Source organism: Apium graveolens, chromosome 11 (assembly GCF_009905375.1).
Source record: "Apium graveolens cultivar Ventura chromosome 11, ASM990537v1, whole genome shotgun sequence".
NCBI classification, from domain to species: Eukaryota; Viridiplantae; Streptophyta; class Magnoliopsida; order Apiales; family Apiaceae; genus Apium; species Apium graveolens.
This window is the reverse complement of record NC_133657.1, coordinates 148,716,043-148,734,028: the sequence shown is the minus strand read 5'-3', so window position 1 is coordinate 148,734,028 and position 17,986 is coordinate 148,716,043. Positions and strand designations below refer to the sequence as shown.

General features: G+C 36.9%; 1 non-coding gene across 1 annotated transcript; it reads left to right on the top strand.

The window, feature by feature from the left end:
- Positions 1-13,169: 13,169 nt before the first annotated feature.
- LOC141699154 (small nucleolar RNA R71) lies at positions 13,170-13,276 on the top strand. Its single transcript, XR_012565637.1, has one exon. It is a non-coding gene; the product is annotated as a small nucleolar RNA R71 (small nucleolar RNA).
- Positions 13,277-17,986: the final 4,710 nt, after the last annotated feature.

Sequence of the window (17,986 nt, the reverse complement as noted above, 5' to 3'; positions counted from 1 at the left end):
TCAAAAGACTTTGTTAGTAAGTTAAATTGGCCAGTTGAGTGTTTAAATGAAATAATGACTGTGGAATTAGCAAATCAAGAATGTGTAACTGTTAACCAAGTTTGTGGGATTTGTGAGATTGAGATCTCTGATAGTAAATTTTGTGTAAATTTGATACCATTTAAGTTAGGAGAATTTGACGTTATATTAGGGATGGATTGGTTATCTAAGCATGATGCCCAGATAGATTGTCGAAATAAGAAAGTAATGGTGAAAACGCCAGATGAAAGAATAGTAACGTTCAAAGGTCAGAAACAAGTAAATAAGTTCTTAACGATGATTCAAGCCAATAAGTTACTACGACAAGGATGTGAGCATTTCATGGCATATGTGATCGACAGAAGTCAGGAGCCAGCAAAACTTGAAGATATTCCAGTTGTAAATGAATTTCCAGACGTATATCCCGACGAATTACCAGGACTTCCCCCAGATAGAGAAATTGAATTTGCGATCGATTTAGCACCTGGAACAAAACCAGTATCCAAGGCCCCGTACAGAATGGCGCCTGTTGAGATGAAAGAGCTAGCAAAGCAACTGCAGGAGTTGTTAGAGAAAGGAGTAATCAGACCCAGTGTATCCCCGTGGGGAGCCCCGATATTATTTGTTAAGAAGAAAGATGGAAGCATGAGATTGTGTATCGACTATAGGGAGCTCAACAAGCTTACAATCAAGAATAAGTATCCGTTACCTAGAATTGATGATTTGTTTGACCAATTGAAGGGAGCCAAGTATTTCTCCAAGATCGATTTAAGATCGGGATATCATCAACTGAAGATCAAGCCAGAAGATATACCAAAGACAGCTTTTCGAACAAGGTATGGACATTATGAATTTCTAGTAATGTCTTTTGGATTGACCAACGCCCCGACAACATTTATGGATCTGATGAACAGAATCTTCAAGGAATACTTGGACAAGTTCATTATTGTATTTATAGATGATATTTTGATCTATTCAAAGACAGAAGAGGATCATGCGGAACATTTAAGGACAGCTTTGGAGATTTTAAGGAAAAAGAAGTTGTATGCTAAATTCTCGAAGTGTGAGTTTTGGTTACAGGAGGTTCAGTTCTTAGGACACATAGTTAGTAATGAAGGGATCAAAGTGGACCCGGCAAAGATCGAGGCAATTACGTATTGGGAGAAACCGAGAACACCCATCGAGGTAAGAAGTTTCTTAGGATTGGCGGGATATTATCGTCGATTCGTTCAAAATTTCTCGAGGATTGCCACACCATTAACAAAGCTTACACGAAAGAATGAGAAGTTTATATGGGACGACAAATGTGAGGAAAGTTTTCAGGAATTGAAGCGACGATTAATCACGGCACCTGTTTTGTCACTTCTAGATGATCAAGGGAATTTTGTAATTTATAGTGATGCTTCTTACAAAGGATTAGGATGTGTTCTTATGCAGCACGACAAGGTGATTGCGTATGCGTCAAGGCAATTGAAACCAAACGAACAAAAGTATCCTACTCATGATTTGGAACTAGCAGCCATAGTGTTTGCTTTGAAGATTTGGAGACATTATCTGTATGGAGAGAAATGTGAAATTTATACGGATCACAAAAGTTTGAAGTATATATTTACCCAGAAGGAACTCAATATGAGGCAAAGAAGATGGTTAGAGTTGATCAAGGATTATGATTGCTCGATTAATTATCATCCCGGTAAAGCGAATGTTGTAGCAGACGCGCTAAGTCAGAAGGAAAGGTTAAATGTGTTGTCCGTACCTGAAGAGATATATAAGGAATTTCAGAAATTGGAATTGGAGATTAGAGTTTGCAAGCCTGAGGAAGTAAAAGTGTACAGTATGATTTTCCAACCGGAATTATTAGAGAAAATAAAGAAATGTCAGGAAGATGTAATGGATCAAGATATAAATCGTTTGGTAGGGGAAGAGTTATGCACGCAGAAAGATGACCAAGGTATTCTGAGGTTTTCATCTAGAATTTGGATTCCACCGGTGACAAAGTTAAAGAATGAAATTCTACAGGAGGCACATAATTCAAGGTATTCCATCCATCCAGGAAGTACCAAGATGTATAGAGATTTAAAGAAGAATTATTGGTGGCCAGACATGAAGAGGGAAATTGCGGAATGGGTTAGCAAATGTTATACCTCTCAGAGGGTTAAAGCAGAGCATCAGAGACCAAGCGGATTGCTACAGCCATTGGAGATTCCAGAGTGGAAGTGGGAACATATTACCATGGATTTCATAGTTGGATTACCAAGGACAAGGGCTAATCATGATGCCATTTGAGTGATAGTGGATAGACTTACCAAGTCAGCTCATTTTCTGCCTATAAATGAAAGATTTTTGCTCGACAAGTTAGTCCATATGTACCTGAAGGAAATCGTAGTTCGTCATGGAGTTCCTTTGTCTATTGTATCTGATCGAGATCCAAGGTTTAATTCAAGATTTTGGAAGAGTTTTCAAGAATATTTGGGAACAAGACTGAATATAAGTACGGCCTATCACCCCTAGATGGATGGCAAAAGTGAAAGAACAATCCAGACAATCGAGGACATGTTACGTGTTTGTGCTATTGATTTCAAAGGAAGTTGGGACGAACATTTACCTCTGGTAGAGTTTGCTTACAACAACAGTTATCATGCCAGCATTGGGATGCCACCCTATGAAGCCCTTTATGGACGTAAATGTAGATCTCCAGTATATTGGGACGAAGTAGGAGAACACAAAATACTCGGACCTGAATTGGTGCAGCAGACAAAGGAAGTTGTTAAAATTATCCAGAAGAGATTAATAACCGCACAAGATCGTCAGAGGAAGTATGCAGATCAGTCAAGGAAAGACATGGAATTTGAAGAAGGAAGCTTGGTATTACTGAAAGTATCACCGTGGAAAGGACTAACGAGGTTTGGAAAGAAAGGAAAGCTGAGTCCAAGATATGTCGGACCTTTTGAGATCCTAAAGCACGTTGGCAAAGTAGCTTACGAGTTGGCGTTACCACCGCACATGGAGCACATTCACAATGTTTTTCACGTATCGATGCTCAAGAAATATAATCCAGACTCCAGGCATGTAATAGAATATGAGCCAATAGAGCTTCAGGCAGATTTGTCATATATAGAGAGCCCGATAGAGATTATAGAGGAAAGGGAGAAAGTATTGAGAAATAAAGTGGTAAAGTTAGTAAGAGTATTGTGGAGAAACCCAAAGGTTGAAGAGTCAACCTGGGAGTTAGAAAGTAATATGAGAGAAAAGTACCCTCATTTGTTTTCTTAGGAGATTCTGAGGACGGAATCCTTTTAAGGGGGAAGGATGTAATATCCGGGATATATCGTGTAATTATTTTTGCTATTAAATAATTATTATGTGTGTTCAGTTCTATTTTGTGAGTTAATTGTTAAGTGATATCTGTACTTGGATATTAAAAAATAATATTAATTGAGTATTTTAATTGTTATATGTCCAAAATAAAATATAAATAATTGTCATATCTTCCTAATTATTTTTATGTTGATTTATGGATCTATATGAATCATATGAAATTTCTAAAATCTTTTTCCGAGTATGTAAAATCTATTTTATAAAAACGGAAACCAACCGACGTCAACCGTTGTTACGTTTTTGGAACCCGAAACTCTTCCGAGAACTCCTTCCTAACCTAATTGTAATATTCTGAGCATATTCCATGTTTCGACTTTTTCGATCCGGCGTACGGTTTGTTCTGTGCGGGTCCTGGCGCAACATTTTCGATACAATATTCGTTTCGGTAAATCAATAAAACCCGTATTTTCGATAAACGGGAGCTTTTTATTAAACTATTAGAATTATCACTTCGTACTACGTGTAACCACGCGCTAAGACCAAGACCGCAGTACAAATTGTACTGATTTGGATAATTTTCCCGAAAACCGATACCGTTTGGATCAGTTTTTATAAATAAACGTACCGTTTTATATCCGGAATGATCCAACGGGATACTAATTTTCCGTAATTATGAATAGCCTTTTACCGTATTTTATTTCATATCAAAATCATTTGCAGATAGTTAATTTTATAATTTTCAGAGAAAAACCCTAATTACATAAACTGTTCTAAGAATCAAACAGCAAAACGAAGGCGTTACCAATCTCTGTTTTCAAAGCTTGAGTAACCAAAACGAAGGATTTGAAGTGTTCTACCAGATTCTGAACTTTGTTTTACTGCAGAAATCAAGGTTTATTTTCTATAATTTTATTTATTTTCGAATTAAATTTATTAAAAATATGAATTTTTGTTCGGATGATTGTTTGTATGATTTGATGATTGCATGTTATATAGCTTGTTTTCCTGATGATTTTGATATATTATACGTCTGATTTGGAGTTCAATAACATGTTCAAATTTGAGTTTGATTTTCGAATTTCAAAATTAGGGTTTATAACCCGTATGAATGTTCTTAATTGAAATTTGGGGGTTTCTTATTCTGGAATAGATTGATGTTGTGATATAGTGGATTGTGTTCTCTGTGAAATTTGCAATCTAGTCGTATAAGTTTTATGAATCACCGAGGTCTGTAGAGAAGGGAGTTGTCTTTTGAAATTTTCCGAAGTTCGCCGGAAACTGGAAAACTTCACGGCCAAATTCCGGCCAACTCAGGGATAATTAGAATGATTTGTTGGTATGGTTGAGTTCCTGGTGAAATATAGATATGATGTGGAGGTGTTGGTGGGGTGAGGACGCCGGGAACGTGTTCTCCGGCCACACCTGTATTTTCCGGCGACGGGGCTGGAAAATTACAGTTTAGTACCTATAATTTTGAAAACGATGCAGTTTGGTCCCTGAAGTTTCCAGACTTTGCAAATTTAGGATTCCTGTTTTAAAAATGTTTAAAAATCATATTTCCTATTTGTTTTTAGTATAAAAATTCATTTTTAATTTCTGAAAATTCAAAAAATTAGTATTTTAATTCCGAAAATTATTTTTAATTTAAAAATAAATCTGAATTAATTAGTTAATTAATTTCAGTTAATTTTTAATTGATTAATTGGTCAATTAATTCGAAAATTAATTGATTAATTGATTTAATTAATTATTAATTAATTTTAATCAATTATTTAATTAGATTTAATTATTTAAAAATGATTTAAAAATTCCAAAAAATAGTTTCGAGCTTTAAAATATTATTCTATATTATTTCCAAGGCTCGATAATTATTCTAAAATTATTTCGGAGCCAGAATTGGCCAACCGAACCCTGTTTATTAATCCGAAATTGATCCAACGACCCGTTCTAATTCTGAAAAAAATGTTTTAAAAATCATTTTAAATACCAGAAAGCCTATTTATGACCCGAAATGTCTTTATAAATGATATGTCATTGATTATGTGACGTATTATGTCTTATATGTGATATGTTGGTTGACTATCGGTCTATACATTCGGTGTTTACTTGATTATTGCATAACTTTCAATCCGTTAATCAGATTTGGGTAAAACGAAGGGTAGATAGAAGTATGTGTTGAATAGAATCCTATGAGTTGATGATTGATAGATGCTTATGATATGTGAGCAGAAGAGGCAAGGCATAGGAAAATGAAACAGGTAGTTGAGGAGTAAGACGATTGTGATTGGAAGCGAGTGCAGTGTAGTAAGCTAATACCAGGCAAGTGTTCTGAACTTTCTCGAGATATTATAGTACTTGATAGTCTTGTTGATATTGCAAGTGCTTGAAGCACTGAAACCCAAACCTTGATTCCAGTTATTGTTCTTGAGCCATGAACCTTATTCTTTCTATACCATTGATTGTTGTATACCCAAACACGAACCTCAAGTATACAATACTACTCCACAAATACATACATATTAAATATAAAACACAGAACCAAATTGCTTATACCTTCAAACCATTGTATTTTATGCTTTGAAAGCCCAAATCTTTGAAACCCTAAAATGTTGATTCCTTTGTTATCCAATTCTTTCATTACCCAGCATCCAAGCTTTTAAATTATCTTATTAATCCTTAAAAAGATTGAAACCCTTTCATTGTTAAACACTTATTGTTGTTAATGATTCTGGTTATTGTTTATTATTGCATATTCTGTTATTATGTTAGAATTGGATTGTTTTTATAAAATTGTGGACCAGATTCGTGGTCAGACCATACAATGGTCAAATTAGGCCAATATGTGCCTTGGATCCAGTAGTTAGAGCAATGTTGTGTGCCTTGCTCGGGGTTAATGCGTGACTGATCAGCAACCTAACCTTGGTTTTTAAATTAAAAGTATAATATCCAATTCTAAATCATAATCCATTGTTCACTTGATATCATAATCATGTTCACCTGATGATCATTATTCTCAGTTTTGTCATTGTGACTTGCTGAGCTAGTTAGCTCATTTGTGCGATGTTGTTTATATTCTTTCTAGTTAAAAAGGAACCAGTTGGTAAAGAGGATCCCCAGTCCAGTGCGAGAGCTAGGGGTTCAGGTTCAGGTTGAGGAAGCTGAGCTAGTAGGCTTCTTTTGGGATAATTTAAGGTTGTAAAAGTTGTAATAAAGTTTAATACTCAGTTTTGAGTTTGGAATAGTTGGGATTTGAACGGTTTGTAATATATTAGTGTGTTTGGCTTGTGTGCATACTTTAATCTGTTGCGGTCCATGGTGGTTGGTAAGTAGGGTCACTGCATATATTATTATTATCTTTATTATTGTTATAAGCAGCTTATAAATAAGATGTGAGTGTGGACCCCAAACTTCTGACCCGGGTTTGGAGGGCGCCATAATGACCTTTCAGTCGAAGTTGTTAAGGGAAAGATAAGGAGATGTCAAGAGAAGATAATGGATCACGATGTTGTAGTTAGTAAGAGGAAATTTATGTACCCAGGAGAATGATCACGATATCCCCAGGTTTTCTTCCAAGACTTGGATGCTACAAGTAAAACAATTAAGAAATGAGATCCTACAGGGAATTTGAAATATAAAGTATTAAATTTATTGAAAAAAATGACAAAATATACAGAAATTTAAAGGAAAATAGTGATGACCAGGTATAAGAAGGAAATTTCAAAATGGATTAGGAAGTGTTGGACATGTTAAAGAATCAAGGCGAACCATCAGAGGCCTAGTGGATAAGGCAGACCAATGAGTTGTTTACAAAAAGCGAATCGTAAAGTGTACCAGTGATGTTGAGGGAGAAAAGGAATGAAATTATGAGAGTATGTACTGATTATCGGTAGCTTAACAAAACAACGAAAAAGAAGAAGTGACCCCTATAAGGAATTGATTACTTATGAGACCTAATTCAAGAAGTGTGTTATGCCTCGAGGATTAACTTAAGATTCGACCTGAGAACATATCAGAGATTACGATTAAAATGAGTTAAGAGCATTGCAAGCTCTGGTGATATTATGTGAAATAACAAGTGTATCAGTTGTCTATAAGGAACTAAGAAACATGGCGTATAAGGAGTACTGGGATAAGCAAATTGTATTTATTGATAATATCCTCAGCTATTCAAAGAATAAGAAAGTTTGTGTGGAATGAAAAGATTTTACTCCAAATATTAGAAGGAAAGTAGCTATACGTTGAGTTTTCAAGTATGAAACTTTGACAGAGGTTAATAAAAGATTCTGATTAATTCGTTAACAACTACCTAAACAAAGCCGTATGGTAACAAATGCCTTGTACAGAAAGAAAGGATTTGATGTAATTAAGACCCCTGAGGAGTTAATAAAACAATTGGAAAAAGTGGAATATGAAGTTCAAGTACCTAAAGGTGATAAGAAGTGAATATATGAGATTACTTTTCAGCCTTAACTGATAGAAATGAATAAGAGATGTTTAAATGTTTGGAAACTAAGTTAAAATTGAGCACCGCCTATCATCCTTAAACAAAGGGCCAGAGTGAGGAAGCGATTCAGGAAATATAAGGTATGTTGGGAGGTTGAATTTTAAGGAAAACTGGGATGATCATTTACCATCAATGTCAGCTTTAGAATGCCACTTTACCAAGTCTTATGCGGACGCAAGTGTAGGTCCCCACTTTATTAAGATAAAGTGGGAGAAAGGAAGTTGTCAAATCACAAGTTAATCCAGTACATCAAGGGCGTAGTGTTATTGATAGAAACAGCTCAAAGTAGACAAAGAAAGAAGCGGATTTGTATCGAGAGAGAGTATGAATATAGAAGTAGGATCAGTAGTATTAGTAAAAGTGTCATCTTGAAAGAGATTGGATAAGTCTGAGTAGAAGGGACAAGTTAAGTCCTAAATTTAGTGAACCATTCGAGGTATTGATAAGTACAGATAAAGTTGTTCTTGAGTTGATGTTACCTTCACAACAGTGTGTACTGTTAGGGCGAAAACACGCGCTAATATTCACGCAAGTATACGTGTTCGCAAATAGTATAAGATATAAATCAGATTCGTTCCCACAGAGACTGGTTTAGGTTAAGTTCAATTTATGCACCTATGCAACAATGTATGGTTATCGCTCAATGCTAAGACAAATAACAAATTGGGTTTTTATTAAACTAAGAGATTATACTAAATAACATTAACTAAGAGAATTGAAGTTGAATTAATATATATGACAAACATGGGATTCTAAATTCATTAAATACTTCGTTCAATAACCTTCTCGTTCTTAACCTTAGCATGTGATGGTGAGGACACTAATCAGATAACACGAAACTGATAAACGCCAACTTTCGTTGCACGAGTACCATTCTACCAGACATCCACAAAAGAGATAGAAGCTGAATAGGCACCAATTATATTGAGACCCTATATGTCTATAGAATTTGACAATATAACGGTTTAAGAACAAGTTATCTATCTTGATTACATAGGGCAAGTAAAACGGTTAGAGTTACCTACGAATCATGCATACACATACATGAACCTATGCTAGCATGGCAAGTTCTAAACCTCTATATTCACTGTCGCTTCAATAGAGATTAACACGCTATCTTATATGTTAGCTACGCATATAAGACGAATAAGCACAACCATACTAGGATATCAATCAATCACCACACACCAAGATATCGAAACAATTAACTATTGAAATCCATAAGTAAATCCGCTAGAAACTCATGACAACAATTAGCCCATAATCGAACTCATCGTCATCATGGGTTCCAATGAAAGCATGGTATAAAACAAGGTCTTAATAAACTAAATAATAATCAAAGTACGAATAAACGAGATCTAGGTTCAACAAGAACGAAAACGAGCATCCAAAGTTACAACTAATTCAAAGAATCACAAGTTGAAAACAAGATCTTCTTTTTCGGAGTTGTTCTGTGCTTCTAGGCCTTCTCCTTGGTATCCCAATCTTCCCGGATGATAAAAACCCTTTTTTTTAAGTATATATACGCCCCTAGTGGACCTGGACCCTTAAAATCGTCAAATTCTACTCAAAAAAGGCTTTTTCAGCGAAATCAGCGACCAGCCGCGCCCTGAGCGGCCGCTCAGCTCTCCTGAGCGGCCGCTCAGCTCTCCGAGCGGCCGCTCAGCTCTCTGAGCGGGCGCTCAGCTCTCTGAGCGGGCGCTCAGCTACTGACTGGGAAAAATATTCTGATGAATCTTGTTTTGGCCATAACTTGAGTTCTACTCGTCAGAATTAGGCGATTCAACTGCCCACGCGAAGCTATTGAGATTCTCTACAACTTGACAATGGCCTTGGCTTCCAATTCTGATCACTTTTAATCATATTTCCTTTAAAAGCTCTTTTCTTCATTTAACTGATACCTGAAATACATTAACACAAAAACACATCAAAATACCAATAACTTGAGTCCAAAACACCAATTTAAGCTTGTAATAAAGCATTCCAAGTGGATATAAAATCCACTTATCACACCCCCAAACTTGAATCGATGCTTGTCCTTAAGCATAAACAGACTCAAAACTACAAAACAAACCTAATGCATGAATGCAACTACGTGAATGCAACTAAATGATAATACAATCGATCCCCTCAGAATAACCATAACCAAATGAATAAGCCAATGCCTCTAAGAATGCAATAACTTGAAACAGAGTTTGAATAAATCCCACAAACCAACTCACAAACCAGAAACGTGCGTGTGTGGATGCTTAACAGATATACTCTCGATACTAGATCAATAACCATAACTTATCTATCATCGAAACAATCAAAAGTTTATAAACAGAATAGACAATAAACGCATTATGACTCACAACACCTCCTTTCTACTAGAGTTATACAAGGATTCACACTATTATTGAACACATAGCAAAGATGCTTATTTGATCGTGCAATGAATGAGGTCCCAAAAGACTTATGCAATAATACCCATATAGCGAGCGTTAGGTTAGCGGATCCCAGACTAAAAAAAGCCTTAGGTCACTAGGCACAAAGTCCCCTAGAACTTAATAACTCGAGTATTAAAGAGCTCACTCTTGATCAATTATGCATAAACACATACTTTTTTTCTTTCTTTTTTTTCTTTTTTTTTATTTTTCTTTTTTTTTCAACAATTTCTGAATGAGTGCGTTTCGCTCCATCTCATTCAACCCTAGACTACTCATAAAAATATGAGCCGGCTACTAGCCATTTGACACCTAGCCTTACAACAACTAGCAATGAAATCTAAGTTTTTCTCCAGATAAAAAGAATCAGTGTTTTTACGTCACTACGAGAATATCACAAATTCTAAATATAACCAAGTGATTAAATCTCAACAACAAACAAGTATGATCATGATCTAGATCAAAAGCAACCTTATAAGACTTTGTGAAAATATTTATTTCTGGCATGCAAATCAATTCATTAGGACTTAAACATCCCTCTATTCGTCATCACCACACTGAAATCAACATCAACTTATCAAATAGCATAGTTCATCTTAAGGGGTCATGCTAAATATGCATGCAAATGCAACTATATGAAATTATATAAAAAAAACAAATATGTCCTAAATGAACAATCATACAAAAATATGAAGGAACTACAACTAAACATGCAACATGAATCTATATGAATCTATATGGATACACACTACTAATCCTTACATTATCACCCCCAAACTTAAAATTTTCAATGTCCTCATTGAAGGTAATAATAAGGATTTCAGGCATACCTAGTCGTCGGAAAGATCACCCTCTTCGGGTGGAGGATCAGGTGGCCAATCAACCTCGCCACCAGTGTCTCGAACAACAGTACCGAAAGCATGTGTCAAATCTGCAGCAAAATGACGGTGAATGTCGTGCATGGCCTCCATACGCCTAGTTACTCGCCTGTACTGCTCATCACCAATACCAGTCCTATCAACTACCTGCTGCACATGAGAAGAACCCTCTATAGGCACTGGAGGATCCGTTCGGCTACCCTCTATATCATCAAAGATATATCCCAACCCCTTGTCAGGGGGTGCACCTAAGAATGAATAACTCAAGTGATCTGGTAGTGGGTGAAGCTCAAGTATGGAAACATCTTCAATAGATGGCTCGAGACGGTCTCGAGACAATTTCAGCTCTGCTAACCCAAGAGAATCGAATGGCACATCCAACTTCCTCTTCCACAGAGGTGCATTCAAAACCTGAATTTGCTCTACTTTAAAGCACTCCTCTTTAGCTGTGAGTAATTTTATTTCCTTGAACATATTGAAAGTAACCTTCTGATCATGAACCTTCATCGTAAGCTCTCCTTTTTGCACATCGATCATAGTTTGGCCTGTAGCCAAGAATGGTCTTCCTAAGATAATGGGAATCTTCTTATCTTCCTCGAAATCAAGAATTACAAAGTCAGCAGGGAAGAAGAGTTTATCCACCTTGACCAAGACATCCTCCACTATACCTCGTGGATAAGCGATGGAACGGTCAGCTAGTTGCAATGACATGTATGTTGGTTTCGGCTCAGGCAGACCAAGCTTCTTGAAGATAGATAAGGGCATCAGATTGATGCTAGCTCCTAAATCACATAAACACTTGTCAAATGACAAGTTTCCGATGGTGCAAGGAATAGTGAAGCTTCCAGGATCTTTAAGCTTCAGAGGCAACTTCTGTTGCAGCACAGCACTGCATTCCTCCGTTTCCGAGAGAGAATACCTTTCATAAACCTCGCATAGCTAGGCATCTGCTCAAGAGCTTCAGGGAAAGGTATGTTGATATGAAGTTTCTTGAACACCTTCAAAAACTTCTCAAACTGCTTATCCGGATTTTTCTTCTGCAGCCTCTTTGGAAAAGGAGGTGGAGGATAGATCTGTTTCTCCCCTGTATTACCCTCAGGAGGAGTGTGTTCCACAGTAGTCTTCCTTGGTTCCACCTCTACTTCCTTATGCACATCTTCTTCAGCCACAACTGCATTTTCTGAATCTTGAGATTTTTCAGGCTCTTCGTCTTGCTGAATTTGGGGGCTTGCGACCTTTCCAGACCTTAAGGTGATGGCGTTCACATGTTCTTCAACTTCCCTCTTTCCTGGATTGGCTTCTGTATCACTAGGAAGCGTTCCTGGTGGTCGATTCAATAAGGCATTAGTAATTTGCCCTATTTGTTTCTCCAAAGTCTTGATAGAAACAGCTTGGCTTTGGCATATAAGAGCCTGGTTTTTGCACATAAGCCTCAACTCCTCTAATTCATATTTTTTATTCGAAGATAGACCTGCATCAAGAGTTTGTTGTTGAAGTTGGAGTTGTTGCTGAAAACCAAGAGAGTTGAACAGCTTATTTCCAAACGGCTGGAACGGCTGTTGCATCACATTCTGATTGTTGCTCCAGCTGAAGTTAGGATGATTCCAGTTGTCAGGATGATAAGTGTCTGGAACTGGTTATTGCGATCTCTGAAAGTTGCTCACAAACTGAGCTGAGTCGCTCGATATAGCGCATTGCTCTATCGTATGCGGACCTGCACACAGCTCACAAATACTAATTATCTGCTTAACACCATGGTTAGCCAGAGAATCGATCTTCATAGACAACGCCTTTAGTTGAGCAGTGATAGCCGTAGCTGTATCCACCTCAAGTACTCCTGCTACCTTGCCCTGTGGACATCTCTGGGTTGGATACTGATATTCATTAGCAGCCATCAGTTCAATTAGATCATAAGCTTCCTTATAGCTCTTTGCCCATAATGCTCCGCCTGATGCTGCATCGAGCATGGGTCTGGACTGTGCTCCCAACCCATTGTAAAAACAAGTGATGATCATCCAATCAGGAATTCCATGATGAGGACACTTCCTAAGCATCTCCTTGTAGCGCTCCCAAGCTTCACTTAGCGATTCTCCCATTTGCTGTGCAAATTGAGTAATAGCATTCCTGAGTGCAGCTGTCTTCGCCATAGGGAAGAATTTAGTAAGAAACTTCTGAGCAAGATCTTCCCAAGTAGTAATCGAACCAGCTGGTAGAGAGTGTAACCAGCTCTTAGCCTTGTCCTTCAGAGAGAATGGGAACAGTCTCAGCTTCACAGCATCTTCAGAAACACCGTTGAACTTGAAGGTGTCGCATATTTCAATGAAATCCCTAATGTGTGTATTGGGATCTTCCGTTGGAGAACCCCCAAACTGGACTGAAGTTTGTACCCATTGAATTATTCCAGGCTTGATCTCAAAGGTATTAGCTGTGATAGCTGGCCGGACAATGCTAGATTGAATGTCATTGATCTTGGGTTGAGAAAAATCCATCAAGGCTTTCGTTCGTGCTGCTGGATCTCCCATTGTAATGAGTACCTGAAACACAAACAAATAAACCGTGAAAGTAAAAGAATCCGAGTCAGTGAACTTTAACGACCACTGATGACAAGCACATAAACTAAAAATTAACACCGAGTCCCCGGCAGCGGCGCCAAAAACTTGTTAGGGCGAAAACACGCGCTAATATTCACGCAAGTATACGTGTTCGCAAATAGTATAAGATATAAATCAGATTCGTTCCCACAGAGACTGGTTTAGGTTAAGTTCAATTTATGCACCTATACAACAATGTATGGTTATCGCTCAATGCTAAGACAAATAACAAATTAGGTTTTTATTAAACTAAGAGATTATACTAAATAACATTAACTAAGAGAATTGAAGTTGAATTAATATATATGACAAACATGGGATTCTAACTTCATTAAATACTTCGTTCAATAACCTTCTCGTTCTTAACCTTAGCATGTGATGGTGAGGACACTAATCAGATAACACGAAATTGATAAACGCCAACTTTCGTTGCACGAGTACCATTCTACCAGACATCCACAAAAGAGATAGAAGTTGAATAGGCACCAATTATATTGAGACCCTATATGTCTATAGAATTTGACAACATAACGGTTTAAGAACAAGTTATCTATCTTGATTACATAGGGCAAGTAAAACAGTTAGAGTTACCTACGAATCATGCATACACATACATGAACCTATGCTAGCATGGCAAGTTCTAAACCTCTATATTCACTATCGCTTCAATAGAGATTAACACGCTATCTTATATGTTAGCTACGCATATAAGATGAATAAGCACAACCATACTAGGATATCAATCAATCACCACACACCAAGATATCGAAATAATTAACTATTGAAATCCATAAGTAAATCCGCTAGAATCCCATGACAACGATTAGCCCATAATCGAACTCATCGTCACCATGGGTTCCAATGAAAGCATGGTATAAAACAAGGTCTTAATAAACTAAATAATAATCAAAGTACGAATAAACGAGATCTAGGTTCAACAAGAACGAAAACGAGCATCCAAAGTTACAACTAATTCAAAGAATCACAAGTTGAAAACAAGATCTTCTTTTTCGGAGTTGTTCTGTACTTCTAGGCCTTCTCCTTGGTATCCCAATCTTCCCGGATGATGAAAACCCTTTTTTTTAAGTATATATACGCCCCTAGTGGACCTGGACCCTTAAAATCGTCAAATTCTACTCAAAAAAGGCTTTTTCAGCGAAATCAGCGACCAGCCGCGCCCTGAGCGGCCGCTCAGCTCTCCTTAGCGGGCGTTCAGCTCTCTGAGCGGGCGCTCAGCTCTGCTGAGCGGGCGCTCAGCTCTGCTGAGCGGGCGCTCAGCTACTGACTGGGAAAAATATTCTGATGAATCTTGTTTTGGCCATAACTTGAGTTCTACTCATCAGAATTAGGCGATTCAACTGCCCACGCGAAGCTATTGAGATTCTCTACAACCTGACAATGGCCTTGGCTTCCAATTCTGATCACTTTTAATCATATTTCCTTTAAAAGCTCTTTTCTTCATTTAACTGATACCTGAAATACATTAACACAAAAACACATCAAAATACCAACAACTTGAGTCCAAAACACCAATTTAAGCTTGTAATAAAGCATTCCAAGTGGATATAAAATCCACTTATCATGTACGTATAATATATTCTGCGTGTCAATGATAAGGCGATACGTATCTGATTCGAATTAAGTGATTGATTAGGAGCCAATGGGCTCCTGTCTAAGTTTGTTCTGCATATAGTGATTGATCCAAATTCTTGATCGTTAAAGGAGAGTCCTTGAAAATAAATGTATATATATAGTGAATATGTTTGAAATCCTCGAGTGGAAGAGTCTACTTGGGAATTAGAGTCAGACATGCTTGACAAATATCCTCACTTGTTTAGTTACCTTAGATTCTGAGGACAAAATCTTTTTAAGGGGGGAAGGATATGACTCGTGTATTTTGAATTATTTAAATATGTGATTATGGAAATTATTAAATAAATAAAATATGTGTATTGGTTTTGACCGCTATGTGTTGTTTGATTAGTAGCTACGTGTGATTTATGGTGTACCGGGTTATCCGCGTGATTAATTCTGGAGCCGTATTGAATTGTTTTCACTTTCAAAAGTGGATTTAGTGCAAATTTATTTGCATAAATATTTGGAATGTCTCTAAAATCATTTTTCTGGTTCTATAATTACAACAATTATTTTTAGGAATTTATAAAATTGAGAAATCAATATTTTATTAATTATTTATCTTTAAATGATTTTCTGATTGCTTTTATTTGTAAAATCCATATTTAATTCAAGAATTCTTAAAAATTATGAAACTCATATTTATGTAAGTTTGGAATATTCCGAGAATTTTAAAATTATTTTGGTAATTTTTGGGATTAATTTTACCCGCGAGTTGTTTCATTTTATTGATAAACGCGGGTATAAGTGGTATTTCAAAAATTTTGTTAAAATTATGAAAATTATGTTTTTATAAACTTCGGGATATTTGTAACATTTTAAAATTATTCCCGTGATTTTCTGAGTTTGTTTTCTCGTAACTTTATTCGTTGAATTGCGAATTTCAGAATGAATTTATGCTAGCAGCCAGTAGTAAGGACACGTGTTTGGGTTTTATGCAGTTAGAGACACGCGTCATTGTTTCAATTGTAAAATGAAATAGAATAAAAGAACAAAATATAACAACCACCACAACCCTGCCTTCATGTGCTCGGCGGTATCATTTGTGGTGGGGTTCAATCTCTCTAGTCTTATTCCTCCTCTCGACCCACCCTTTTTCTTTTTCGGACTTCCTGTTATCCCTTGTGTTCTGGTTTGCTATCGGGTAATTACCCCGCTGCTGCCTTGCTTCCCAAATTTATTTTTCGATTGATTGTAGGATGTGTTCTTGCTTATTTGCTGTATATACATACGCATATTTGTGTTAAATATGTATGATATGTGTGTGCAGTTTACTTGGTGCTACTGTGTTGCCGTTCTTCTTATCTATTATTCCCGGCCGCCGCCGTGACTTTCTCCGGCGAGGTGGCCGGCGTGCGTGTGACGCACGTGCGTGTGTCCAGTTGTGTTGATGTTGTGCTACTGTTGCCTTGCCTGGTTGCTTTCTGTTGATTTCTTTCCGGCCGCCGCCAGATTCTTTTCCGGTTAGGTGGCCCGTGGCTGTGTCGATATTGTTATTATTGTTCGGTTGGGGATTGTTTTATTTTTTAATTCCCTACATACTAATGATTAATTAATTTTTTCTTTGTGAAATAATAAATTAATATTGTGCTGGAAATTAATGTTTAATCGGTGAAATTTATTTGGAAACCCGACAGTTACGTATCGGGCACCGATAAATTTTACCGCCGTCGACGGTGAACTTCGGTGAGTCGGCGGTGGACGGTGATGAGCTAATTCTGAGTCTTAATATGAATAACTATATAAAATATGAATATTAGTAGAAATTGAATAATACCGGTGATTGGGAATTTGTGATTATTGGATTAATTGTTGGGTTGTCTGTTGATTGTGACGTCGAATTGTTTCGATGGGTAGTCCGATAAACAATGGAGATGCTTTCCGATTTCCGGGAAATCAAACTACGGAAATACGGGTGCGTATCTGAGGATTATCGGACGTCGAGAGAGTATAAGTAAATACATATATGTATGTTTTATATAAAACCTGATTGTATGGTGTAGTAAAACGTTTAGCCAAAACCAATAACCCTAATTTCATACAACGACGAGTATACGTATTTTCTGAAAATGAACACTGAATTGATTTTTGAGGACGTGAACCCTAACTGATACCTGTATTGCAATAATGTATGTGTTACGAGTCGGGTTTTGTTACACATGGGTAGATTGTTAGCAAGGATATGTCAAGCATAATCGAATATCTAAGTTAGGGTGTTTTGACCTTGTAGGTTCTAGTCGGAATGCCCGAGAATTGGCATTGGACGAAAGATAGTTGGTGGTCAGTCGAAAAACTCAGTAAGGTTCCAATCAAAGGACTTAAGTGTTGAGGTCGAATCCAGAGTGATCTAGTGGATAGACAATAAAGCCTGAGCGACAGAGTCGGCTTAGAGTCGATCAGTAATAGTTGTAAAGCCCTGTAAGGCAAGTACTTCTGAACTTTTCTTCAAGATATATCACAAATATTTTCGAACTGTTTCATAACATGTCGCTATTATTCAAAATAACTCCTGTTTTATATTGCAAGTGCTTAAAACTATTTAACCTTGAACCCTGATTTTTCTTGATCTTGAGCCATAAGCCTTATTCTTTGTAAACCATCCTTTATTGGTTTTCA